Below are 25,883 nucleotides of genomic sequence, written 5' to 3'. Positions count from 1 at the left end.
TCACAAACATCTGTAACTCCAGTTTCAGGGCATCCAGTGCCCTAGATGTGTACACCTTCTAGGGTACTGCACAAATGTGGTGCATAGGCAAGCACACAGGCAAAAAAATACCCATACACATGAAATAATAATTTTTTAAAAACCAACAAAAAGCCAGGCAGTGGTGGCGCACGCCTTTAATCCCAGCACTTGGGAGGCAGAGGCAGGCGGATTTCTGAGTTTGAGGCCAGCCTGGTCTACAGAGTGAGTTCCAGGACAGCCAGGGCTACACAGAGAAACCCTGTCTCGAAAAAAAAACCAACCAACCAACCAACAAACAAACAAACATAAACAAAAAACCAAAAAATTTACGGTGTTCACATGCCTTAAAGGGCTTGATCTTCAGGGCACTGCTACTGGATAGTATAGGACTCTTTAGGAGGTGAGACTTAGTGGAAGACCCTTAGATCATTGTGGTGGTGCATGCCCTTTAAGCAGGACAGTCAGACCCCAGCCTCTTCATTTCTGTTCTGTTTCTTGTCCATGAGGTAGCCAGTGTGCTTTGTTGGGTACCCTTCATCACTGCCATCAGACAACTCCCGAAGCCCAAAGCAATGGTGCCTAACTAGACTTGTGAGCCAATACATCTTTTTTTTTAATTAGGTATTTTCTTCATTTACATTTCCAGTGCTATTCCCAAAGTCCCCCATACCCTCCCCCCCCAACTCCCCTACTCACCCACTCCCACTTCTTGGCCCTGGCGTTCCCCTGTACTGAGGCATATAAAGTTTGCACGACCAATGGGCCTCTCTTTCCACTGATGGCTGACTAGGCCATCTTCTGATACATATGCAGCTAGAGATGTGAGCTCGTTGGGGGGTGGGGGAGGGTACTGGTTAGTTCATATTGTTGTTCCACCTATAGGGTTGCAGTTCCCTTTAGCTCCTTGGGTACTTTCTCTAGCTCCTCCATTGGGGGCCCTGTGATCCATCCAATAGCTGACTGTGAGCATCCACTTCTGTGTTTGCCAGGCACTGGCATAGTCTCACAAGAGACAGCTATATCAGCGTCCTTTCAGCAAAATCTTGCTAATGTATGCAATGGTATCAGCGTTTAGAGGCTGATTATGGGATGAATCCCCGGATATGGCAGTCTCTAGATGGCCCATCCTTTCGTCTCAGCTCCATACTTTGTCTCTGTAACTCCTTCCATGGGTGTTTTGTTCCCAATTCTAAGAAGGGGCAAAGTGTCCACACTTTGGTCGTTGTTCTTGAGTTTCATGTGTTTTGCAAATTGTATCTTATATCTTAGGTATTCTAAGTTTCTGGGCTAATATCCACTTATCAGTGTGTACATATCATGTGAGTTCTTTTGTGATTGGGTTACCTCACTCAGAATGATGCCCTCCAGGTCCATCCATTTGCCTAGGAATTTCATAAATTCATTCTTTTTAATAGCTGAGTAGTACTCCATTATGTAAATGTACCACATTTTCTGTATCCATTCCTCTGTTGAGGGGCATCTGGGTTCTTTCCAGCTTCTGGCTATTATAAATAAAGCTGCTATGAACATAGTGGAGCATGTGTCCTAGATAGGGGACTAATATCCAATATATATAAAGAACTCAAGAAGGTGGACTCCAGAAAATCAAATAACTCCATTAAAAAATGGGGCTTACAGCTAAACAAAGAATTCTCACCTGAGGAATACCGAATGGCTGAGAAGCACCTGAAAAAATGTTCAGCATCCTTAATCATCAGGGAAATGCAAATCAAAACAACCCTGAGATTCCACCTCACACCAGTCAGAATGGCTAAGATCAAAAATTCAGGTGACAGCAGATGCTGGCGAGGATGTGGAGAAAGAGGAACACTCCTCCATTGTTGGTGGGATTGCAAGCTTGTACAACCACTCTGGAAATCAGTCTGGCGGTCCCTCAGAAAATTGGACATAGTACTACCGGAGGATCTCGCAATACCTCTCCTGGGCATATATCCAAAAGATGTTCCAACCGGTAAGAAGGACACATCTTTCCTTTTATATATTAATTTTCTTGGGTATTTACTATGTTAAAGCAAAACTGACTAATACGTGATAGGAGACACAGTACTTCTTTTTAGTCTCTGTATAGGGATGTCCAATTCTCCCAACCCATTTCTTGAAGAGACTGCCACTTCTCCAGTGCACTTTTTGAACTTCCACTAAGACTCAGCTGGTGCCGGGCAGTGGTGGCACATGCCTTTAATCCCAGTACTTGGGAGGCAGAGGCAGGCAGATTTCTGAGTTTGAGGCCAGCCTGGTCTACAGAGTGAGTTCCAGGACAGCCAGAGCTACACAGAGAAACCCTGTCTCGGAAAACCCAAAAAATAAAAAATAAAAAGACTTAGCTGACTAGAGCCTTCAGATACAGCTCATTTGGTGGTGCTGTTGCACAAGCCTGCGGACCTGAGTCTGAGCTCAAGGGCCCATGTAAAATACACACCAGGCACGGGGGTACACTCGCAGTCCCAGTGCTGAGGAAACAGACATGCAGATCCTAGGACTCACTGGCCAACCATCCTGACTTACTCAGCGAGCTGCAGGGTCGTGAGAAACCCAACTCAAAGAAGAAGGTAGGGGCTGGAATGATGGCTCAGTGGTAGACTGCTTAGTGTTCCATCTGAAGACGAGCTCGCATCCCAGTACCTTCACTAGAGTGGCTCACAAAGGCCTGTAACTCTAGCACCCAAAGATCCAGTGTTCACCTTATGACCTTTGTGGACACTTGTACATACACATATATACAAATAAATAAAATAGAGTAAAATAGAAAAACAAACCTTTCAGCTGACTTGCTAACATTTTCACACACACATTCATTAGTACTTCATTCAGTGGTTTGTTGTGAATGCTGGTCTCACACAGCGAACTTGGAAGAATTCCCTTCCTGTAACTTTATGGAAGATTTGAGACTGTTCTTGCTCATTTGTTTAGGTTTTCTATTCATGTTTCATTTTTGTAAAGTACTCTGCATCTGAAGTTTACCCATTTTCTGGTGTATTAGCATATAGTTATTCACATTACTTTTGTGGTATCAGTTAAAAAGTCTCTTTTTGCTGGGCGTGGTGGCACATGCCTTTAATCCCAGCACTTGGGAGGCAGAGGCAGGCGGATTTCTGAGTTCGAGGCCAGCCTGGTCTACAAAGTAAGTTCCAGGACAGCCAGGGCTATACAGAGAAACCCTGTCTTGAAAAAAAAAAAAAACAAAATAAATAAAAAAATAAAATAAAATAAAATGTCTCTTTTTTTCTCATTGAATCTTTCTGGGCTTTTTTCTTAGTGCTAATCATGCTTCACTGTAAAGCCATACTCTGTTTCAGTGATGTTTTGCATTGTGTTTTTCTCAGCTCATTTATCTCTACCAGGCCTTTATTCTTCCCTCCCATTAATGTGGGACTCATTAGTTCTCTCTGTATTGTTGTGAAACAGGGCCTTATTATGAATCGCTGGCTGGCTGGAACTTCCTATGTAGATCAGGCTGACCTCGAATGTAGAGATCCACCTGCTTCTGTTTCCAAGCAGGCTGATTACTTCTTTTAAGGATAGATAGCTAGATTGATTGATTGACTGATTGTGCATGTGCACACATATATGCACATGTGTGCCGCAGCTCACATGTCGGGGGCAGGGGAAGCATTTGCCTGCATCTTCTATCCCATTGAGACAAGGTCTCTCTTGTTTCTGTTGCTTTGATGAATACCAGAAAGCCGCCCTTCACTTTCCTAAGCAGGTTTCCTGTCTCCATCTCCCATCTCACCATAGGCATGCTGACATTGCAAACTCACCACTGCAACTGTGTTCTTGGTTTTGTTACTGTGTTTTCTAACAGGTTCTGGGGCCTGCTTTTGGGTCAGCTGCTAAACCACCATCTCTTGATTAGTTCCTACTTTCCTAGTTCCTAAGCCACACAGTCATGAAATGCTTATTTGAAACCTTTCCATCTTGTGCATGTAGGTATTTGTGGTGGCAAACATCTTAAAACTCCTTTTGCTGTGCCCCACATATTTTTTTGAATACTGTTTTTTGGGTTTTTTTTTTGTTCTTTTTGTTGTTTGTTTTTTTATTTTTTTCTGAGACAGGATTTCTCTGTGTTGCCCTGGCTGTCCTGGAACTCATTCTGTAGACCCCGAACTCACAGAGAACTCACAGATATCTGCCTGTCTCTGCCTCTCAAGTGCTGGGATTAAAGGTGTGAGCCATCACTACCTGGCAGTATATTTTCTTTTTCTTCTTCTTCTTTTTTTAAATATTTATTTATTTACTTATTTTATATGAATACACTGTAGCTGTCTTCAGACACACCAGAAGAGGGCATCAGATTCCATTACAAATAGTTGTGAGCCACCATGTGGTTACTGGGAATTGAACTCAGGACCTCTGGGAGAGCAGTCAGTGCTCTTAACCATTGAGCCATCTCTCCAGACCCCCTATTTCTATTTTCATATATCTCAAGAAATTTTCTATATTCCCCTTTTAATTTCTTCATGAACCCATACTGTCTAATTTTCACTTACTTCTATAATTTCCACAGCTCCTCTTGTTGGTTTCTAGTTTTGTGACTAGAAAAGAAATAATTTTGATTTCTAAAAATTCATTGAGATTGTTTTGTGGCCTGCTACATGGCTTACACTGGTGAGCTGCATACACTGGAGAGAGAATGCACTCTACAGCAGCTGCGGGGAACGTTCTGTGTGTGCCAAGCTATTTGGTCTATTCTATAGTTTAATTCTGCCATTACATTGTTTGTGCCTGCAGAATCTGTCTCCTGGGAAGCTGACATCCCAGCTATTACTGTGTAAGATTCTCTCTCTCCCTTTAGACATGGCCACATTTGCTTTATGTATTTGAGTAGTGCTATATTGGATGCATGCACTATCAATAGATGAACTGAATCTTTTTATCATTTTTTATCATTTTTTATCATTTTTTTATACAACCATCTTCATTTTTTCACAGGCTTTTATTTCTATCTGCGTTAAGTATCTTTTCCTAGTCCTTCGCTTTCATCCTATGACTTTACACTAGAAGCAAGTAGAGAAACTACCTCTTAAAACTTTAAAGAGGGTTTCTTTTTCTCACAGAGAGACTTTTTCCTGTAGATGGAAGGTACTCTGTCAGTCTAGCATATTACTAACTTAAATTTCAAGTGGACACAATAGTGCAGCTTCTTCAGCTGTGACGTTCACTGGTGATATACTTGGTTGTGTTAATGATCTAGCTTGTGGGTGTCTGTGATGCAGTTGTGTGGTACAGCTCTGTCAGGGATAAAGCTGTTGCTTGGCAGACTGCAGAGCCACAGACTGGTGGCTGTGTGGCAGGCTCTCCAGTGGGTGGGGCTGTCAGACTGAGTTTGAGTACTTGGGGGCACTGTGGGTTGGCAGCTAAGGAGCTGGCTCACAGGGGCAGAGTGAGGCAGCCTCACTCTGGCTACCTGGTTGGCTATCAAGACATGCACAAGTGTTCACAGGCATTTCAGGCTTGTGGTTATATGTCAGTTTCCACTCTGTTCCCTGGTGCCATATCAGTTTAGAAGCCAGAGTCTGGACACTTCTGCTAGGTGGATATTTTCAGAAACTGGGGCTATGGTGCTGCAGTTGATCCTAAGTATGATGGATTAATGGCAGGTCCCCAAGAACAGCGACACAGAACATCTGCTGTTTTCCGGGGTTGGATGCACTGCACAGGTAGGTTCAGAGTCTAGATGACCAGAGATACTTAGGCATAGTGTGTGCATTTGGGCGGAGGTGGGGATGTAAAAACATGAGCTCTTAACTATGGCATGACAGGCCTATGAACCCCAGACCACTCTCTGAATATCTCAGGTTCTGTGAGGACTGTGAAAGTCTGTCTACAGAGACAACAGGGACTCTGAGGTCTCCTTGTAAGCAGAAGGTTGCCTTGATCTGAATGGGAGAAGCAGAATACAGCCCTCTCCTCTCTGTGGTTAATGGGTTTGTGTCCCTCAGGGGTCCTGCTGTTTCTACTCCTTTCCAAAGGATGCTCGTCCTGCAGTGTGAACGCAGTCACTTCCCTACTGCCTTCTTTGTGGAGAGAATGAGTAAAACACAAACCAGCCATCTTGTCACCATGTCTTCTAGAGGAAAATTTAAAGCATTAAAAGATAGCGTTAAGCCGGGTGTGGTGGCGCATGCCTTTAGTCCCAGCACTTGGGAGGCAGAGGCAGGTGGATTTCTGAGTTCGAGGCCAGCTGGTCTACAAAGTGAGTTCCAGGACAGCCAGGGCTATACAGAGAAACCCTGTCTTGAAAAACCAAAAAAAAAAAAAAAAAGATAGCATTAGGCCTTTAATCCCAGCACTCAGGAGGCAGAGGCAGGCAGATTTCTGAGTTCGAGGCCAGCCTGGTCTACAAAGTGAGTTCCAGAACAGTCAGGGCTATACAGAGAAACCCTGTCTCAAAAAACCAAAAAAAGGGCTGGTGAGATGGCTCAGTGGGTAAGAGCACCCGACTGCTTTTTCGAAGGTCTGGAGTTCAAATCCCAGCAACCACATGGTGGCTCACAACCATCTGTAACAAGATCTGACTCCCTCTTCTGGAGTGTCTGAAGACAGCTACAGTGTACTTACATATAATAAATAAATAAATAAATAAATCTTTAAGAAAAAACAAAAAAAAAAGGAGAAGATGAGGACCAGGATGATGACTTTGCAGTTAAGGGAACTAGCCACCAAACCTGAGAACCTGAGTTCCATCCCTGGAACCCATATGGTGGAAGGAGAGAGCTGACTGCCACGAGCTGTCTGTCCTCTGACCATGTGTGCACCATGGCATGCACAGGCCTAAACACACATACAAAATTAATAATCTAAGAAAAGTCTTCAAGCCAGGCATGGTAATACATATCTATAATCTCAGTACATGGGAGGCTGATGCAGAAGGATCATGTAAACTGGAGGAGAGCCTAAACTATAAAGTGAGTTCCAACCTACCCTAAGCTACATAGGAAGACCCTGCCTCAGAGAGATATAGGGGAAGGAGCCATCCATAGTCTTCAACTCAAAAGCAGTAACTTAGCTTCCAATTTAGAAAACCAGAAAAAGTCATAGTATAAAACCAAACACCAGGAGAAAGAAGTAATAGGATTAGAGAGGAAATAAATGAAGAGAGCACAAGTAGGGAGGAACCACAGAACTGGATGTGGAGACTTCGTAAGATGGGCAACTCTTCCTGATCAACAGTGCTAAAAACAGAGAAGGAATAAATTAAACATAGACCAAAAGGGCTTATGCTTTAGACAGCAGAACACTGAAAACATGACACTATAAACCACACTTCTACCCTGTAAAAAGCACAGCTTAGAGAAAGGCACCTAAGAGCTGCAGCCACTCAAGGAGTGGCTCTGAGCACTCTAAGCTCTGTTTTGTTTTGCAATACTGAGGGTTAAGACCCAGGGCCTGCTGCAAGCAGGGCAAACACTCTCACTGCTGTGCTTCGTGCGAACACTCTCACTGCTGTGCTTCGTGCTACATGTTCTGCTTAAATCCTCGCAAAAACAAAATATACACAGTAATCCAGCTCACTGTGACCATCTGACACAGCTTACCAAATAGAGGAAGACACAACACTAGTTCTGTACAATGTCTTCCAGAAACCAAAACTAACAATAAATAATATTAACAATAACTAACAGTAATATTAATAATATTAATGATAGTAATGATTAATAATAATAGCAGCTTTAAATTATTTCCCTCAAACACAAACCAATATTCTCCATGCCTGGTCTACAAATTCCAGGCTAGCCAAACATACCTAGTCAGACCCCATCTCAAAAAAAAACCAAAAACAAAATAAAACAACAACAATAAAAAGTCCTAAAAAAAATTAGCAAAGAATCCATCGTTACAAAAGAATATATGCGACTATCCTACAGTTTATCCCCGGAGTTGGAAGCTGATTCAATATTCAAAAGCAAATTGATACTAAACACAAAACACTGAAAAAAATTACCAAGTCATACTAGCTGACAGAGATCACACTGGGAAAATTCATTATTCACCCATGATTTGTCTTTTAAAGATTTATTTATTTATTATATGTAAGTACACTGTAGCTGTGATTTTTAAGAAATGTTCAGGCCAGGCGGTGGTGGCGCACGCCTTTAATCCCAGCACTCGGGAGGCAGAGGCAGCCAGATTTCTGAGTTCGAGGCCAGCCTGGTCTACAAAGTGAGTTCTAGGACAGCCAGGACTATACAGAGAAACCCTGTCTCAAAAAACAAACAAACAAAACAAAACAAAAAAAAAAGAAAGAAAGAAATGTTCAGGGCTGACAAGATAGCTCAACAGATAAAGGCACTTAAGCCAGAAGATCTAAGTTTGGTCCCAGAACACATGTAAAGGTCGGAGGAGAGACCCTGCTCTATAAATCTGTCCTCTGACCTCCACATTCGTGCACACATCCACACTATGCACTCACACACACAATAATAAATCATAAAAAATGTTCAGGAGGCAGAATCATAATACAAAATAATAAGTTCGATTTTAACTTTTGCTCTTTAAAAAGTACTGTAAGGGCTGAGCATGGTGGTGAACACTTAAATCCCTGCCTTTGGAAGGCAGAGGCAGGCGGATCTCTGTGAAATGGAGGCCAGTCTTTGTCTACATAGCACATGTCAGAACAACCAGGGTTACAAAGTAAGACCCTGTCTCAAAAAACCAAGTCAAACAAAAATACTAAGACGGGCTGGAGAGATGGCCTGGCAGTTAAACAGCACTCACTGTTCTTCCAGAGGAAACGTGGGACCCACGTTCAGTTCCCAGCACCTCCACTAGGCAGCTCAAAACTGCCTGTACCTCTCACAACCACCAGCTCCACAGAATCTAACATCCTCTTCTAGTCTCCTCAGGCACAGAACATGTGGCACACGTGCACACACACACACACACACACACACACACACACACACACACACACACAGGAAAACAAGTTATCTTGAACATTACGTACAACTTCTTGAATATTTGTTTGTGTTGTGTGTGTGCCCTTGCAGGTAGAGTTACAGGCAATTAGTTATGAGCCTCCTGACATGGTGCTGGGACAAAGGGAACTCAGGTCCTCTGCAAAAGCAATAATAGTTCTTAATCATCAAGCTATCTCTCCAGCCCAAGTTATGAAATATTTTAAAAAATAATACAAGAAAATAGAAAGATAATCACCTAGGGAAAATATTTACAAATCATATCTGGTACATCTGGTAAATAATCTGTATGAAGAGGGATGATGCAATTCAGTGGTAGATCCCATGTAAACTTGATCCCAGGGTAGAAAGGTAGAATTTATATGCTGAACTTAAAAAACAAACAAACAAACAAACAAACCTGGGCTGGCAAACACACACCCATCCATACACATACACACATACACATACACACACACACACACAAACACACACACACATACACACACACACACACACACACACACACACAATCAATCAATCAATCAATAAAATGTCCTTTAAATATTTTAAGTATGTACCAGACATGACGACACGTCTATACCCCTAACACTCAGGCGGATAATATAGAAGGATTGCTGAGAGTCCAAGGTCAGCTGACCCACAGTAAGTTGAAAGCCAGCCTAGGATACATAATAAAACCCTGTCTCAAAAAACAGTGTAACTAATAAATTCAATGCTGATGCTGCAGCTTAAATGCAGCTTGGTGGCCCAGCACTTGCCTGCCATGCAGGACCCTCAGCACACATCAAAAAAGTGTTATTATTAGCTGGACAGAGTGAGACACAAGTGTAACCCCAACACTCCGGAGGCTGATCTAAGGTTTGGCCTAGCCTGTACTACATATAGAGCCCTAGCCTGCAATATACACAGAGCTTCTGTGAAGAAACAGTAAAACAACAAAATGAATTTTAATTTTTTCCAAATAAGAATAATGACAAAAGATAGTTAAACAAAATTAAAACTAGGTAAACAAATTCTTGGCCCTAAAACAAGTGGTTGGCAAATGAGAGCACAGTGTCTCTGGTCCCTGTCACGAAGGAAGCACTATAATAAAAAGCCACTGTATGCCACCAGAATGGCTAAAATGGAAAAGCTGACACTAATTCCTGGAAAATATGTGAAGCAGCAGAAACAACCACACTCTGTAACGGGATTATAAAGTGGTACAACCACTTTGAAAAAAAGTTTGGTCATTTCTTTAAAAACAGTCCCAACCTGGAAACAACCCAAACATCCATCAACAGCTGAATAAACAGCCGTATATATCCACACAGTGGAACACACCGCACACTCTACTGTAAAGGGTAGGAAGGACGACACACGCCTCAACGGGAATGGATCTCAAAATACTCAGACAAAGTAAACACTCCGATCCTATTTATATAAAATTCTAGGAAATGCTAACTGACCTACTGGGAATCTAGGGAAGGGAAGTGTAGAGAGGGGGGAGGGGAGATGCATACAAAGGGGCAGGAGGAAACTCTGAGGACAATATGCCCATTGTGCTTAAGACACTGAGGTGTAGTAGACCAGGGGTTGAAAATTGTCAAGCTGTTAAACGACTTATAATATGTTCAGTTTATTGTATATAAATATATGTTGATTTTCTAAAACTTAACAATTAAAACAAAATTTAAAACTATATATAGATTTTAATATACATACCTACATATACATAAATATGGGCTAGAGAGATGGCTCAGTGGTTAAGCTCTTCTAGCAGAAGACCTGGGTTGGGTTCCTAGCACCCACATAGTGGTTCACAGTCACCTATAATTCCATCTGATACCTTCTTCTGACTTCTGCAGGCACCAGGTACACATGTGGTGGATACACATATATGCAAATGAAGCACCATACACATAAAAATAAAATAATCATAAATAATTTTTAAAACAAACCACAAAACACCCTCTAAGATACGCAAACAGTAAACAAGCAGGAAAGGATGCTCACTAATAGCCATTAGAGAGATGCAAATTAAACCAAAACCCAGGCCAGTATCTACTGAGTAGCTAAAAGTTAGACAAGGCAACAGATAAAATCAAGTGCTGCCAACAAGGTCCCACTAAAACCCAGGTTTCTGGAGAAGGCACAGCATGGCAACACTCTGAAAAGTGGAAATTTCTGGAAAGTTAATATGAACCAAAGTAGCCCCATTTCTAGGGTCTTAGGAGAGATGAAAACTTAAGGGCAAAAAAGCCTATATATACATATAAATGTTTAGTTTCATTCATAATCTCTCTACACAGAAAATAACGCAACTGACTCTCCTTAGGCATATGTGCTACAATGAGGAACAAGCTATTGACAAATCCAACAGTGTGGATTAATTTCCAGCAAATTAGTGTTAAGTAGCCAGGCAGTGGTGGTGCACACCTTTAATCCCAGCACTTGGGAGGCAGAGGCAGGCAGATTTCTGAGTTTGAGGCCAGCCTGGTCTACAGAGTGAGTTCCAGGACAGCCAGAGCTATACAGAGAAGCCCTGCCTCGAAAAAAAAAAAAAAACAAACAAACAAAAAATTAGTATAAGTAAAAGGATATGTGATATACTGTTCTGTTCATGTAATTCTATATTTATTAATTTATTCATGTAATTATTAACATTTATGGAATGCTCCAGAGCAGTCTGGAAAAGACAGAAGTGGAGCTAGGAAGGAGAGACTGGTGGCCACTAGGGTCAGAGGAGAAGAAGGGCCTCATTATCAACAGGCTGTTGAGGGGATGAGTTTTCTGCAGCCTGACACTGCTATAGTCATGTTAAGCCTCACTGGTCACAAACACTTCTACTTCTACTAAAGTATCTACTAGTAAAATCCATGCTGAGCAAGGTTTGATGGAAGCCACACATGGAGGTACACACTGAGACCCCAGCACTTGGGTGACTGTCACAAGAGGATTACAGGCCAGCCTGGGGTGCACTACCAGACCCTGGGGGTGATCTCCCACACAGGGTCCCACCTGATGTATGTTCTGGCTATGCAGTGACTCCCTTCCTTAGAGTGCAGGATGAAGAGAGCAACTGCAGTGGAGAAGCCTGAGGAACGCCACCTCTGCCAGCCACCAAGGTCAGCATTGGCAGTGAGGAGGCACAGGGATGACACACACCAATGATTTTATGTGAAAATATAGGCACTTTATCTTTGTATTTTTCCTCCCTAAACCCAGGGCCTTGGTGTGATCATGAGGCAAACAAGTGATAAATCAACTGAGGAGTGTTCTCCAATGTGCCAGCCAGACTATGGCGCCTCATAACTGCCAAGGTTATCAAGAATTCAAAGGGTAAAGGGCTAGGGAAACGGCTCAGCAGTTAACATCACAGCCTGCTCTTCCAGAGATCCTGCGTTCAAATCCCAGCAACCACATGGTGGATCACAGCCATCTGTAATGGGATCTGATTTCCAGTTCTGGTGTTCATGGTTACAGATCATTCGTGTACATAAAAATAAAAAAAAAAAATAAGAAAAAGAAGTCTAAAAGACTGTCAAGAGTCAGTAGGCTGAGGAGACATGAGAAAAGGTGCAAGGAGAGGTCCTGGGATGGAGAAGGACACTAGGTTTATGTCAGTCTGCACTCAGCCTGGATTTCAGTCCTCGGTGGTACCTAAGATCTCAATGCAAGAGAGCTCTCTTTTGTGTGTACTAACATGCTGCTGGGCCCTGCTCACCTGGCCATCCTCTGGAAGGCTATATTCAAATAAAAACATACTATGCAATATATGTAGAGTAATTTTCGGAACATACATCAGGTGGGACCCTGTGTGGGAGATCACCCCCTGGGTCTGGTAGTGCACCCCAGGTTAATGGCATTTAATTTGCCCCTATTATATGATTAAAAACTCAATTCTTGTTCAGACATTTCTAGCTTTTGAGCAATCCCTAATTCTGTCCAAGGTCACTATAACAGACTTGTAATGCCTCATTTTATTTATTTCATTTTGTTTTTGAGACAGAGTCTCACCATGTGTTTGTTGTTGTTTTTAAGCCAAGACATTTATATGTAGCCCTGGCTGTCCTGGAACTCACTATGTAGACCAGGCTGATCTCTTATTCACAGAGCTCACCCTACCTTTGCCTCTTAAGTGCTGGGATTAAAGATGTGTGCCATCATGCTTGGGTATTTGTTTTATCTTAGGTATATGGGTGTTTGCCCCCATGTACGTATGTGTACCACATGTACCCAGTGCCCATGGAGGCCTTAAGAGGGCATCAGGACCCCTGGGACCAGAGCCATGAATGTGCTGGGAACTAAACCCAGGTCTTCTGCAAGAGCAGCAAGTGCTCTTACCTCCAAGCCATCTCCTAGTCCCACAAGGCACTTTCTTTGCATACAAAACATTATGCCAGGGAAAGTCAGCTTGTTCCCTTCAGCCCAGGGCACTTGTCACGATCCCCCAGTGTGGCAGGCCTGGCAGGGGATACAGATGGGGTGCAAGGCCTCCTCCCACCTCCTGCTTGCCCAGCGCCTTCCAGGCTATACCTAGGACAAGGAAGGCACTGCCGAACCATTCTAGTCTGAGCAGAGGACTCTCTGATGCGAGAACTCAGTGGCAGCCAGTTCAACATACTCTCCTCCATGGAGCTGTACTGCAGCTGTGGCAGCCAGTTCAACATACTCTCCTCCATGGAGCTATACTGCAGCTGCAGCTGCAGCTGCAGCCTTGAGCTGTCCAGCCAGATGACTGACATGTTGCTCAGTGCTTCTTTGGCTTAAAACCCAGGCACCCAGAACTGAGCATAGCCTTCTGTATCTGTGAAGTGCAGGGTGATCAACATAAGGTAGGTTCCACACAGCCCAGAGATCAGCCTCCAATACCTTTTTCAGTCATGAGTTGGACAGCCCACAGCAAGATACACTTTAGTGGCCTGGACTGAGCCCAAGACAATAGTGGAAGCTGCCTACAGAGCAACCTCAAACGAGAGACCTCAAGGCTTCTGAGGGGTGGTCCTGCCATAAGTAACACTGAGAAGATAGCCCTTTCCAGAGAGGTATGGCTTGCCTCCATGTGCTGCAGCAAAGTTGTGTTCCCTGTCCCATAAAGAACTGGACACACTCCCAGGCAGGGCTCGTGTGCTGCCAGCTCCGGCATCCAGAGACCTGGGTATCTACTACAACAGATGCTGCAGCTCAGCCCAGGAAGGACCCCAGGAGGCTGAACCCGCCCCAGCCACATCCCTTGTCCATGCCCATGCAGCCCCTCCCTGCTCCAAGTGCGCGGGAAGGAGGTCTGCAGAAGTAACTCAAGCTGCACAAAGAAACCATTCCTGGAATGGGGCTCCATTTGGAGACTCAGAGTCAAAGGCGCACTTCATTGCTGCTTTCCAAATCCCAAGCATTGTCAGGGCCTTTCCTCTTTGAAGCCTCGCTGAGTGATTGAAGCTTCTACTTTCTGAGGGGCAGATAGCACTGGGCCAGTAATCTGACTCTAAGCCACGGGATAAAGGTAGTTTGTTTCCTCTCAGCCTGTCTGTCAACACCTCCTCAGTAATTAGCCCTAATTATTACAAAGGGCCAGCCTCCCATTCGGTTATTAAATCAGAATTGGTATCATGGCCGGGCATCTGTCAACGCCCCAACTGGCGACCTTCGATTCATTGAATCCTCTGTCAGTCTCCGCCTTGGGAAGTACCCAGGCAGGCAGGGAGGCAGTAGCTTCAAAGCTACAGAACCCAGGAAGCATTCTGGGGCAGTAAGGAAGCAAAAGGATGGCAGGAAGATAAGGAAAACAGCAGAGAAAGTGGGTGCCTGTAGCTCAGTGCCAACGTGGGAACTGGCACCTTCCCCAGGGCCTGGAGGGCACACTCCAACCACTGTCTCACCTTGCTTACCACCGTCAATCTGTGAATGTGTAGACAGGTGTTCTTTCCTGAGAAGGGCAAGATACCCCAGGCCAACACTGGGACATCTTCCATGAGAAAGACAGGCAGGCTGCAGTGTTGGCAGAAAGCTTGGCCTGAGGGCCAGGGAAGCCCTTAACTAGATTGTGTGGTTGCACAGATGATCTCCATGCTGAGCTGACACTGTATTCCTGAAAGGACTGAGCAAGCACGACTACTCCTGCAGCCTGAGCCTGAGCCTTGACTTCTCCCCAGGAGAAATAGGTTTCTGCTCCTTCTATGACTGAAACCAACCACTTGCCAATCACTGCCTAGTTCTGAGGTGGTGCTGCCCCAGCAGGACTAGCATGGCTTTACTTCCCTTGGGGCAGTGTCCAATCCTGATCCTCCATACCTCCTGGCCACTTGTCCCACCCGGTCTCATTGCCCACTCCCAAAAGGCCCCAATGACTTAGAGCGGTGACAGAGACCAGCTACAGTCCCAGTTTCCCAACAGGCCTGCCCTGCTGGAGAGACAGCCAGTGTGATAGAGCAAGGAAGTAAGCAGACCATCTCAGCCCTCCTGCCAGCCCACGCTGCTCCCAGCAGTGCCACCATCAAGTCCCGTCAAATCTTCATGGCTAATAACTGTCACAGTGGCAAGGCCGGGCTGATGGAGTAGTAGGAGTAGGTCTCAGGAGCTAAGTACGTGAGGAAGTTGTCACCCTTGCTCTCTAGAAGTCTCTAGAAGTCTAGAAGTCTCTCGGTTGGCGCATGTGAGGCACAGAGTACTGGTCAACCCTGCCTCTAAAGGCTTCCATCACTGACTGAGCTAAGAGCTAATGCCAGGATAAAATTCCTGAGCTTCGGGGCAGACAGGGGTTCTCCAAGAACAGGCACCACAAGTTGCACCCAAGGATATCTATCCACTGCTTAGGAGAGGTCTAAGGAGCCTAAGCAGTGTCAGGAAGGATACCTGCTCTAAAGCACTTACGGGCAGAGATGGGAACCCAGCCAACACCAGGCCTTTCTGTGTCTCAACACATGGAAATTCCTGCTTCTCTACAGGAACTGTGACCATCCTGTGTTAGAACCAGCTCTAGAGCCCAGTAATCAAGGCCCCTTGGAGACAATATCCTTAGCTATGGAGGTGGAGACACTGTCCAGCAGCCCCAGATATCCGTCCGGGCCCTTGCACTGTACAGTCACAAAGAACAGACTGTGATAAGGGGAGAAGTCAGATGTCCCTTTCCATCTGCCTGGTAGCTCACTTACCAGCAGAAGAATGTGACAAATATACAAGCCTTCAAGAGCCATGGCTCTTAGCTTGCTGGTCTCACTGTTTGGTGACTGCTACGGAAGACACTGTGGCTCAAGGAACAACTACAGTAGCTCATGGCAGCTACTGTCCTAGAGAGCAGACTAGAGAGCAGGTTGCTTAGATACAGTGATCCCAGGACGTGAGATACAAGTACTGCCAGAGCTGGGTGAGTGGCACACCAGAGCCCATTACACTTTCCTCTCTCACTGGGAACAAATGTGGTTGTAAAATTAGTCAACATGAGGAAGAAGGTGCAGGTAGACATTTCTCTACCACAAAGTCAGGACTTCTTATAAAACTAGCTAACTAAGGATAGACTGTACCAGAGTGGAGTCAGAGAGCAGTGAGTGGCTGAGGCCAGACCCAGTTTGTGCTCCATGGAAAAGAGAGAAACAGAATCCTCTGTCAGTCAGGATACAACAGGCTGTACTCTGGCATGTGCATGCACACACACACACACACCCCGACCTCGGTGGCCTCACACATGAAAAATTTATTGCTTGCTCAGATTACACAGCCATTATGGTTGTCAAGAGTCTCTGCCCATCACAGGCCTTGACAGCAGACCCTCCCTTATATCCCAGTCACACTAACAAGGAGACTCCAGGCTTAATGTCAAAGGCAACACATGAGACTTTAGGAAAACAGGACGATGCCTTTGAACCCTCATGTAGGGAAAAAATTTCTTAAATAATAAATGAAACAAGCTCATGTACAGAGCAGCTAAGAACAGCCTACTCAGGGTAGAGACTAGAAATTCCACACCTCAGCACTGGCCCTAAGACCAAGGCCCCAAGGGGCCCTGCACACAGTACAAAGGCTGCCCACAGCACTGCTGAAAACCATGCCAAGCCCAGAGTCTCTCCCTCTTTGCCTACAGATCAGGATGTAGCTCTCAACTACTTTAGCTACTGTTCCACTGCCGCCATGCTCCCCACCATGATGGAAATGGACTAAACCTCTGAAACTTTAAGAAGCCCCCAGTTAAAGGTTTTCTATTAAACAGTTGCCTTGGTCCTAGTGTACCTTTACAGCAATAGAACAGTGACTAAGACACCACCCCACATGAGGAGGACCTTTGTACCTCAGGTGCAGATGTGGCTTCCTTTGGTCACAGGAGTGAAGGTTGGGTGACACGTATCACCTATGACCCATGGGTTCCCTTTGCATCAATTGACTGTGTAGTACTTGCAGATGAGGACCTATTGGTGATACAGCAGGAAGCAGAGCACATCTACTCCATCCCAAGATACATGGATGAACAGCAAGTGGCAGGTGCCCACTCAGGTTTCGGAGATTTTTAAGTTCTAGCTGATGCTGACAGAAGCTGTAAGAATGGCCGTTGTAACTCACCCGGTCCCTGTAAGTCAGCTCTTTAACTCTTCTAGTTTTGTTGTTCTTAATGTGATGACAGGGGCTTAGGCCTCTGCCAGGGCACAGTGCGTAGCATCCTCATCCTCCTGACCAGCCAGTGAGGACAAACGGAAAGCATTTTATAACCCCACCAACTGCATGAGGGAGCCCACCTGCCATATCCTTTGTAATGCTGGACATGTAAAACTTAAAATCTTAGAACTACTCATGTTTTTCTGCAGAACTGCTCTAGTTTGGATCTCAAATGCTCTGCAAAACACACGTGTTAAAGGACTAGTCCCCACCTTGGCTTCGCTAGGAGGTGGTAGAACCTTAGGTGGGGTCTCAGGGAAGGTTTCCAGTCACAGGTATGCCCTTGAAGGGGATCCTGGGACCTCTGCCCCTTCTTTCACCTTCTCATCCTGGACATGAGGTGAATGGTTTTACTACATGTTGCCACCAGGATGAACTACCAATAGAAGCAGTTGTGACCCCAAAATTGTGATCCCGAACCTTTCCTCTTCACAAACTGATTACCTCAGCACTTGTTACAATAGGAAGCTAGTAAGCATTTTTATGACCTTAAAAAAAAATGTATCTTTAATCCATCTGGGGTGTGTGCTGCACTGGTGTAGGCACCCTGCTCTGTAACATTCCAGAAAGCCAATCAGTTATCCAGTGGTTTTACTGACATTCATTTGAAACACCACCCTGTACCAAATTTTCAATATCTATATGGATCTAAATGGTTTGTCTCACTGTTGTTTCTCTCTATTCCAATATCCAAGTACTTCAAAAATTGTAGCTTTACAAAGTACTCCAACGTCTCTGAGGACTTTATTGCCAGTACTTTCTGGTTTCCTTTTAAAAACCTTTTGATAAGGCCCATGACCTATTGTCCAGAGATGAGAAGTCAGGGAAGTTAGCAGTATACACTAATCAGAGGCATGCCTGTCATTGTGTCTAGCTCCAGAAGAGCCCTCTTCTAGGTCATCATTCCTAGTGGAAGCATGGGTAGATGACCCCAGGCCCCGCACACAGGCCTAATCTGATACAGCCTGCTCTCGGAGGAACAGATCACCTGGGTCACTGCTGGTGGAAGCTGGATGCTATTGACACTGTTGCTGATGTTACTAGAAACAAGCTACTTTGTTTTGTTTTAATTTTTAAAATTTTTATTTCATGTGCACTAGTGTTTTGCCTGCATGTATGTCTATGTAAGGATGTTGGAGCCTCTAGAACTGAAATTACAGAAGTTGTGAGCTACCATGTGCTGGGAATTGAACCAGGGTCCTCTGGAAGAGCAGCCAGTGCTCTTTAATCACTGAGCCATCTCTCCAGTCCTGAGGCAAGCTACTTTATAATGGCCTGGAAGAGCACAATCCTATCTTTTGTTCCACCTACAGATACCCAGGGGCAGACAACCTGGTTGCTGCAACTACAAGGCCTCCTTTCCTCAGAACCGGACACAGTAAGACTTCTAAAGAGGACCCAGATGCATTTTCTAGGACACCTAGACTCTGATGAGTGCTCTCAAGCCTGTCAACCGTAGACGCCATACACTAGGGCTTCAGACATTCGGCAGACCATTACCTTAAGGCTTGCCTTAAGAGATGTCCCAAGAAGATCAGGGTCAGCAGGAGTAATGGCAATTTCAAGTAGAGGGGAAGACAGATGCATTAGGAGCCAGCAACACAGCAAGAGCCAGTGAGTAATTAGACAAGTCATCCCAGAGAGCCATTCAAGGGTCCACTACCAGAGTCCGAGGCAGGCCCAGCCACAGTCAATTAAAGAATAAGAGAGAGCAGTCCATTCTAGCCATGAGCAGCTGGGCAAACTGGAATAGAAGCCTAGTGCTCTACAAGACCATTTCTGTCAGCAACATTCCTAGCTGTTTTATGTACACAGGGTCTGTGCTTTGAAATAATTCACAAATAAACCACCTAGACTCAAACATCTCTTAGTAAGTAAACAATGCAACAACCTGTTCCAATTCTCACCAGATGTTTGCTCATCATGGCCTCTCCTAAAGTAGCCAGCTGTATTTCCAATCTATGATTCTATTAAACGTCTAGTAAAGTTTCCTCTTGTTGCTTCCACAGCGGTAAAACTGAAAGAGTGATGCTCTCGTCTAAGCACTTCCAAGTAGGCACATTCTGTATACTGGACAGCAGTATCCTGTCCTCAGATCAATTTGGCTCAAAGGAGCCTGCATACTCAGCTCTCACTAAAAACTCACCCTTGTACAGAACTGGTCTTTCTTCATTCCGATCCGAGGCCTCACATTCCCATCTGCGACCTGCTCTTCTCCTTACCTAAGCTCTCAGAAGTCAGATCCCCAGGCCACCCAACACCTGGCACTCCTTCCCCTTCTAGCCCCAGCTCTTCTGACCAGACCCTCTCACCTTCATAGGCTCCCCTGGGAACCACCATTGCACACCTGTGACACTCAGCTGGGCTCTGCTGACAGAATGAGTACAGAATTTCTGTTCACAAAACAAGACTCTGTCAGCAGCCACCATACACTCAGCAGTTAAGTCAACTCGTGTTTATTGAGATCAGCAATGCTTCCAGGAACCCTGACATTGAGCCTCAATCTGCGCGAGCGTGTGTGTGTGTGTGTGTGTGTGTGTGTGTGTGTGTGTACTCTGCAGAGTGGGGGTGGGGTAGGGGCATTTTTTTTCAGCATACCCAGGTATAGTGAGAATGTAGCCCTGTAAAAGGGGCAACAACTAGAGTTGAACCTAGCAAGAGGCTTAGATCCTACCCTCCTGCATCCAAACCTCCCAGCTGCCCAAGGCTTCAAATAAGCCACAGGAAGTGTGGTTCTCAGCCAAGATGTCATCTTATCCCTCAGAAGGATGAATATGGTTGCTTCTGCACTGCTTACAAGAAATGAAATCCAAGCCGGGCGTGGTGGCGCATGCCTTTAATCCCAGCACTTGGGAGGCAGAGGCAGGTGGATTTCTGAGTTCGAGGCCAACCTGGTCTACAGAGTGAGTTCCAGGACAACCAGGGCTACACAGAGAAACCCTGTCCCATAAAAAAAGCAAAAAAAAAAAAAAAAGAGAGAGAGAAATGAAATCCACCAAAGTATACAGTAACAGGTAAGTTTGGCTTTTTTTTTTTAAGTCAGTACATACATACAACAGGTTATTTAGCCATTAAAAAAACAAATCCAAAAACAAAAACAAACAAACAAACAAAAAATCCAAGTAACATGGAACCAAAGGCACTGTTAAGTGAATTAAACAGGTAGAGACACAAATGCCACATGCATCTGCATCTGTATGTGAAAGCTATCAGAGTTGATCTGATAGAAGCAGAAGGCAGATAGCGGTAACAAGACAGGAAAGACCAGGAAGAGACAGGAGTATTAGATACCTTCCACCATACAGTGTGTGTGTAAGAGTTGGCAATAACATAGCTCATCTTTTATAAGGAACCATGAGAGGAATGTAAATTAAATACCATCCCATACAAAGAAATTATCAACATTTATGAAAGGAAATGGTAATTACCAGATAGGATCATTATACATCTATATATCCAATTATACTATACTCCATAGATACACCATTTAAAAAAAAGGAAGAATAGCCGGGCGTGGTGGCGCACGCCTTTAATCCCAGCACTCGGGAGGCAGAGGTGGGCGGATTTCTGAGTTCGAGGCCAGCCTGATCTACAAAGTGAGTTCCAGGACAGCCAGGGCTATACAGAAGAACCCTGTCTCAAAAAGCCAAAAAAAAAAAAAAAAAAAAAAAAAAAAAAGGAAGAAGATTTAGTTCCAGCACTCAAAAGGCAGAGGCAGTGGGGTTGAGAGTTCAATGCCAGTCTGGTATATATCAAGTTCCAAACCAGGAAAGACTACATAGTGAAACACTGTCTCAAAAACAAAAAACAAAACAAAACAAAAAAGCCAAACCAACCAAAATATTTAAAAAAGAGCACTGGCTTCCTTCAAACAGCCTTCTTTCCATTGTAGCCTAGCATCAGAAGTCACCAAGAGCAGGGCAGAGAAACACCAAGGTTATGTGTGGGGGCTGCATCTGGACACAGTGCTATAAATAATCTGATGGTGGCTGATTCCTGTAAAACTGGCCAAGTAAAACAACACTTCCAGGTGTGGGACAGGAACTCAGCTAGGAGCCTAACACAAGCCCACATCCCAGTAGGAGCAGGGAGAGCTTATGTGCCTTTCTGTCTATCTATCCAGCCACAGGGTAGGTGGAGTCATCTGTAGACCGCACTGTCCTGTCTGGGAGCTGGGGGACTCCCTCACTATGCACAGCACTTCATCTCTAGGGGCACTGCTGTACATCTAGAGCATGTTCAGAACACAGGGATAAGAAGTAGTGAACAGGGTGGCTCTTGTGGGATCTCTGGGACATTGTTCACCCACCATGGGATACCTAGCTACAACTCTCAGGCTCCTTATGTTTTAGAATTCTTCTCTGGCCGGGGCCTAGCAAACACAGAAGTGGATGATCACAGTCAGCTATTGTATGGATCACACGGCCCCCAATGGAGGAGCTAGAGAAATTACCCAAGGAGCTAAAGGAAACTGCTACCCTATAGGTGGAACAACAATATGAACTAACCAGTACCCCAGAGCTCTTGTCTCTAGCTGCATATGTATCAAAAGATGGCCTAGTCGGCCATCACTGCAAAGAGAGGCCCATTGGACTTGCAAACTTTATATGCCCCAGTACAGGGGAACTCCAGGGCCAAAAAGGGGGAGTGGGTGGGTAGGGGATTGGGGGGGTGGGTATGGGGGACTTTTGGGATAGCATTGAAAATGTAAACGAGGAAAATACCTAATAAAAAAAAAAAAAAAGAATTCTTCTCTGTTTTCTGAGGGTCTAAGTTCCTCAGATAAGCTGATTCTAGCTTCCAAGAAGAGGAGTTACCCAATTTTAAAGGTACTGAGACAAGTTTGGGGGCTGACTCCTTTAGATGGGAGGCAAGTTGGCCTCACAGCATTACAATAAAGACTAAATGCAAAACTGAACTGGGTCAGGGACTCTCGGGGTCCAGGGGAGCTCTCCTTGGCCAGGTGCTCCTGGATATAGGATTAGACCTCAACCAAGCAGGGTTTGGAGGGGGCAGCTAAGGCAGGCTTCAGTTCCCATACTGAGGGCTAGGGCTTCTGAGAACACCACACTAAGCACTGCCTTACTGTGGGCTGCCGTGGGGCCACTGGTGGCTGGCTTGATGTGGAAGGCAGGAGATAGTGGCATGGTACGCAACAAAACTGTTTTGAATAACTTCTTCGAGATCCTGGCAGAAGAGTTTATAATCGTCAGGCAAGGTACCTATTGCAGTAGGGTATTGAGCCAGGCCCAAGCCAGGCCTATCAGTCAACTGAGGTTCTCACAGACAGAGCTGAGATTGTCCTACTAGTGTTCAAAGTGGAAGACATATAATCACCCAGCTGAGCCAAAAAAGCAGTCTAGTAGTCATGGAGAGCCATCGAAGGTTCCAGGTTGGAGCCAAGAACCCAGTGGAAGTCTGTCCTGAGTGGCCAAGGGTCTGGTATGCATCCAGCTGGAGGGCTCCTTTCTGCAGGCTTACTGGCAGAAGAGTCATTAATTGTACTGTTCCACTCCACGGTGGTGCATACACATGTGGGGTTCCCACAGTAGGGCCTCTCAGACCAGGAATCCGCCAAGGGATCATGTCGTGAAGTACCATCGTCTGCTGCCAAGGGTGTGCGTTGGTGAAACTGGCTGCCATCTGGGCAGGGCTGCCAGGACTCTGCCAATGGTACCTGCTACGAAGCCTGCCAGGAGCGAAGGAAGGACGTGCCCGCAGAAGACCTGGCGTGGACAGAAGAGGCAGGCACAGCACAATAGACCAAGAAGCAGCTGGGCAGGGTGTGGCAGACTGCCATTCCAGGTAAATGTCGAGGACCAGGGGAGCTGAGGCAGTGAGAGTCGAGGGACTGTCAGATGCAGGCCATCATCCAAGGAAATCTGTCCAAAAACAAGGTAAGGAAGAGCAGGGACCAGGCTCAACCATCACCTCTGACTGGCAGGAGAAGGCAGCGGGCAGAAAACCCTAAGGGACCGGACTTGCTGCTCTGAACTGGGGGAGGGACCAGAGGCTGGTCCTGGAGTTTGGAAATAAGACAAATGCTGCCTACAACTTCCAAGGTGTAATGACAGGTGCTGTCAATCCAAATCAGAACATCAGGGAATTTTGGGGCAATGACAGCAGCAACTGTCATTTGTCCCATTTGTACTGAATGCTGACCACACACCACCCACAAATTGGGTACTATTATCATTGGCAAGAAGAACGGCAAAGTGATGTGTATGCAGTCACACACCAACTAGTAAATGACAGTAGAGGAACAGAACCTGGCTGCAGAGACAAGCTTAGCCACAGATCACTTTGAAGGTTACAGACTACCCTTCTACTACTTCAGAGTGGAGTGAGTGGGCTCCGGCTGCCTCAGCACTGTAAATTACTAAGAACAGAGCACACCAAAACACCCTGCACACACAGCACCAGGCACACCTGGCAGGCAGAGGCATTACAAAACTGTCTTGCTTATCTGTCTCCTCCTGCTCCCAGCATTTCCAGAGAGACCACCTGCAGGCAAAGCTACCCAATCCTGAGCACTTGTCCCTCGTCCTCATCCCAGTCAATAGCCAAGCACCCTCACCTCCACAAGTGAAATTCTGATTCCACTTGGAGGCCTCCTCCTGTGACCTCCAGCACACAGGGTGAGCCTGGAAAGCGCCTTCTGTGGTTGGCTCTATCTGTATTCTAAGCTATGGTCACCAGAGGCCAGGCAAGGAACCCTCCTGGACTCTCACACTCTGCTCCAGTCTCTCTAGGGAGGGAAGCCCACCACTTGGAGAGCTCTTCTCAACTCTCTTCATCCCTATACACCTAGCCCAATTCTCTCTCCTAGGAGCACCAAGTTCTGCATATGTCTTCACACCTGGCTTTCCATGTGTTTACCCCAAATCCAGAGTCAGTTTCTCCAGAAAGGTACAGCAAGGTTCATCTTTCTACCAGCACCTCCCAACTGGCTTGCAACACTCAGCTGTCAGCACCCCCAGTACCTACTTCTACCACCCAAGCATTTCAGAACATCTCAGGTAGACCCTTGACTCACACCTGAAAGCCCGGCCCTTGACCTGGAATTCCCACCATAATCATCAGCCAGACCCAGTCTCTCAGTGCGTAATTCCCAAAAGCCAGGCTCCACTCCCCAAAGTTAGGCTGCCCACAAACACCATGTTGCGTGCCCAGAGCCCATGTGCCACCAAGCCCTCTTGCCCCAACTTCGAACCTTAGATTTTATCTGCCTGCCCGAGTGCCCCTGACAACCTAGGAAGAGAAGAGCCCCTAGCCCTGCGCGAGCAGTCAACTTCTGCTGCTTCCTTACTGAGATAGTCACTAACTTTTTGAGCTTCATGATCATCCCATGCTGAGGTCTCATACCCTCAGCATACCTGTCTGTTGAACTCTCTCGCTTCTCTCCGCCTTCCCTGCCTGGCACTAGGTAATTTCGTTCCTTTTCCTGGGCTGGACAACAATCTTAAAGACGCAGGGCCGCGGCGCACGGTAATCTTCCGAAGGCCGGGCAATACCTAATACGCTTGCTGAGTTCTCTGCTCCCGAGACCCAGGAGACCCGGGAACAGAACATGCCCAAAGTCATCATGTGAGTGGAGGACAGACTACCTGCACCGCCCGCCCACCAGAAACGCCATGCAGGACATTCAGATCTTAAGCTCCCGGACAACTAAGTTCACCTACCTAGGACTGCGCCAGGAGGGGCCGCCAGAGTCAGAGGCTCCGCTGGAGAACACCAGGCAGAGGGGCTTCTTCCGAGGTCAGGATCCCACCGCCACCTGCAAAGGGAAGAGCGAGATCAGATGAGCGGGGCGGGACTCTTCAAGACAGGGCCCCCACGCCGGCGCCCCACCTCGCGCCACCACACAGACCCCGCGAAGATCCGAGCCTGACGCAGCCAGACCCGAGGGTCTTGCGGCCACCTCATCGGCCACGCCCCCTCGGCGTGCGCGGCCACCCCCGACGTACCCGCTCTGGCGCTCCGCACGCCCCAAGTTAGCCTTCCCGCGGGGCTGCGCGCGCACGCTCGGCCCACCGCGCCTGCGCCGTAAACAGCGAGGCCTCAGTCTCGCAGAGGGCCACACCGCGCCAGCGCGACAGCGCGGGGGCTGATGGGAGCGCGCGCTCTGTACTAAGTGGAGAGGCCCGGTTCGCAGGTGCTGGGTGGTCCTGGGTCCCACTGGGGCAGGCAGGGGGGCGGTTCTCATGCGTTGTCAGTCCTGGAGGACTGCCCAGGGCCGGCTTGGATCTAAAGGCTAAGGGCGTCATCAGGCCTCCGGTACTGAGTGGCTGCTGAGCC

At 46.2% G+C, this 25,883-nt stretch overlaps 1 protein-coding gene across 2 annotated transcripts in view; it reads right to left on the bottom strand.

Moving 5' to 3' along the window:
* Nucleotides 1–25,634, bottom strand: part of Gnb1l (G protein subunit beta 1 like) — a 65,741-nt gene extending 40,107 nt beyond the window's left edge. Inside the window, exons 1-2 of one of the 2 annotated variants that reach the window (XM_029470214.2) lie at nt 25,553–25,634; nt 25,268–25,362 (exon numbers count right to left, since the gene is read on the bottom strand). The gene's annotated coding sequence lies outside the window, so the exon portion shown is untranslated. The other variant, XM_021185153.3, reaches the window with a different exon arrangement.
* Between the last annotated feature and the right edge of the window lie 249 nt (nt 25,635–25,883).

Source organism: Mus caroli, unplaced genomic scaffold, assembly GCF_978045245.1.
Source record: "Mus caroli unplaced genomic scaffold, Mus_caroli_1 scaffold_17, whole genome shotgun sequence".
NCBI classification, from domain to species: domain Eukaryota; kingdom Metazoa; phylum Chordata; class Mammalia; order Rodentia; family Muridae; genus Mus; species Mus caroli.
Note: the sequence above shows the minus strand (reverse complement) of the source record. Positions and strands in the feature narration are given on the sequence as shown.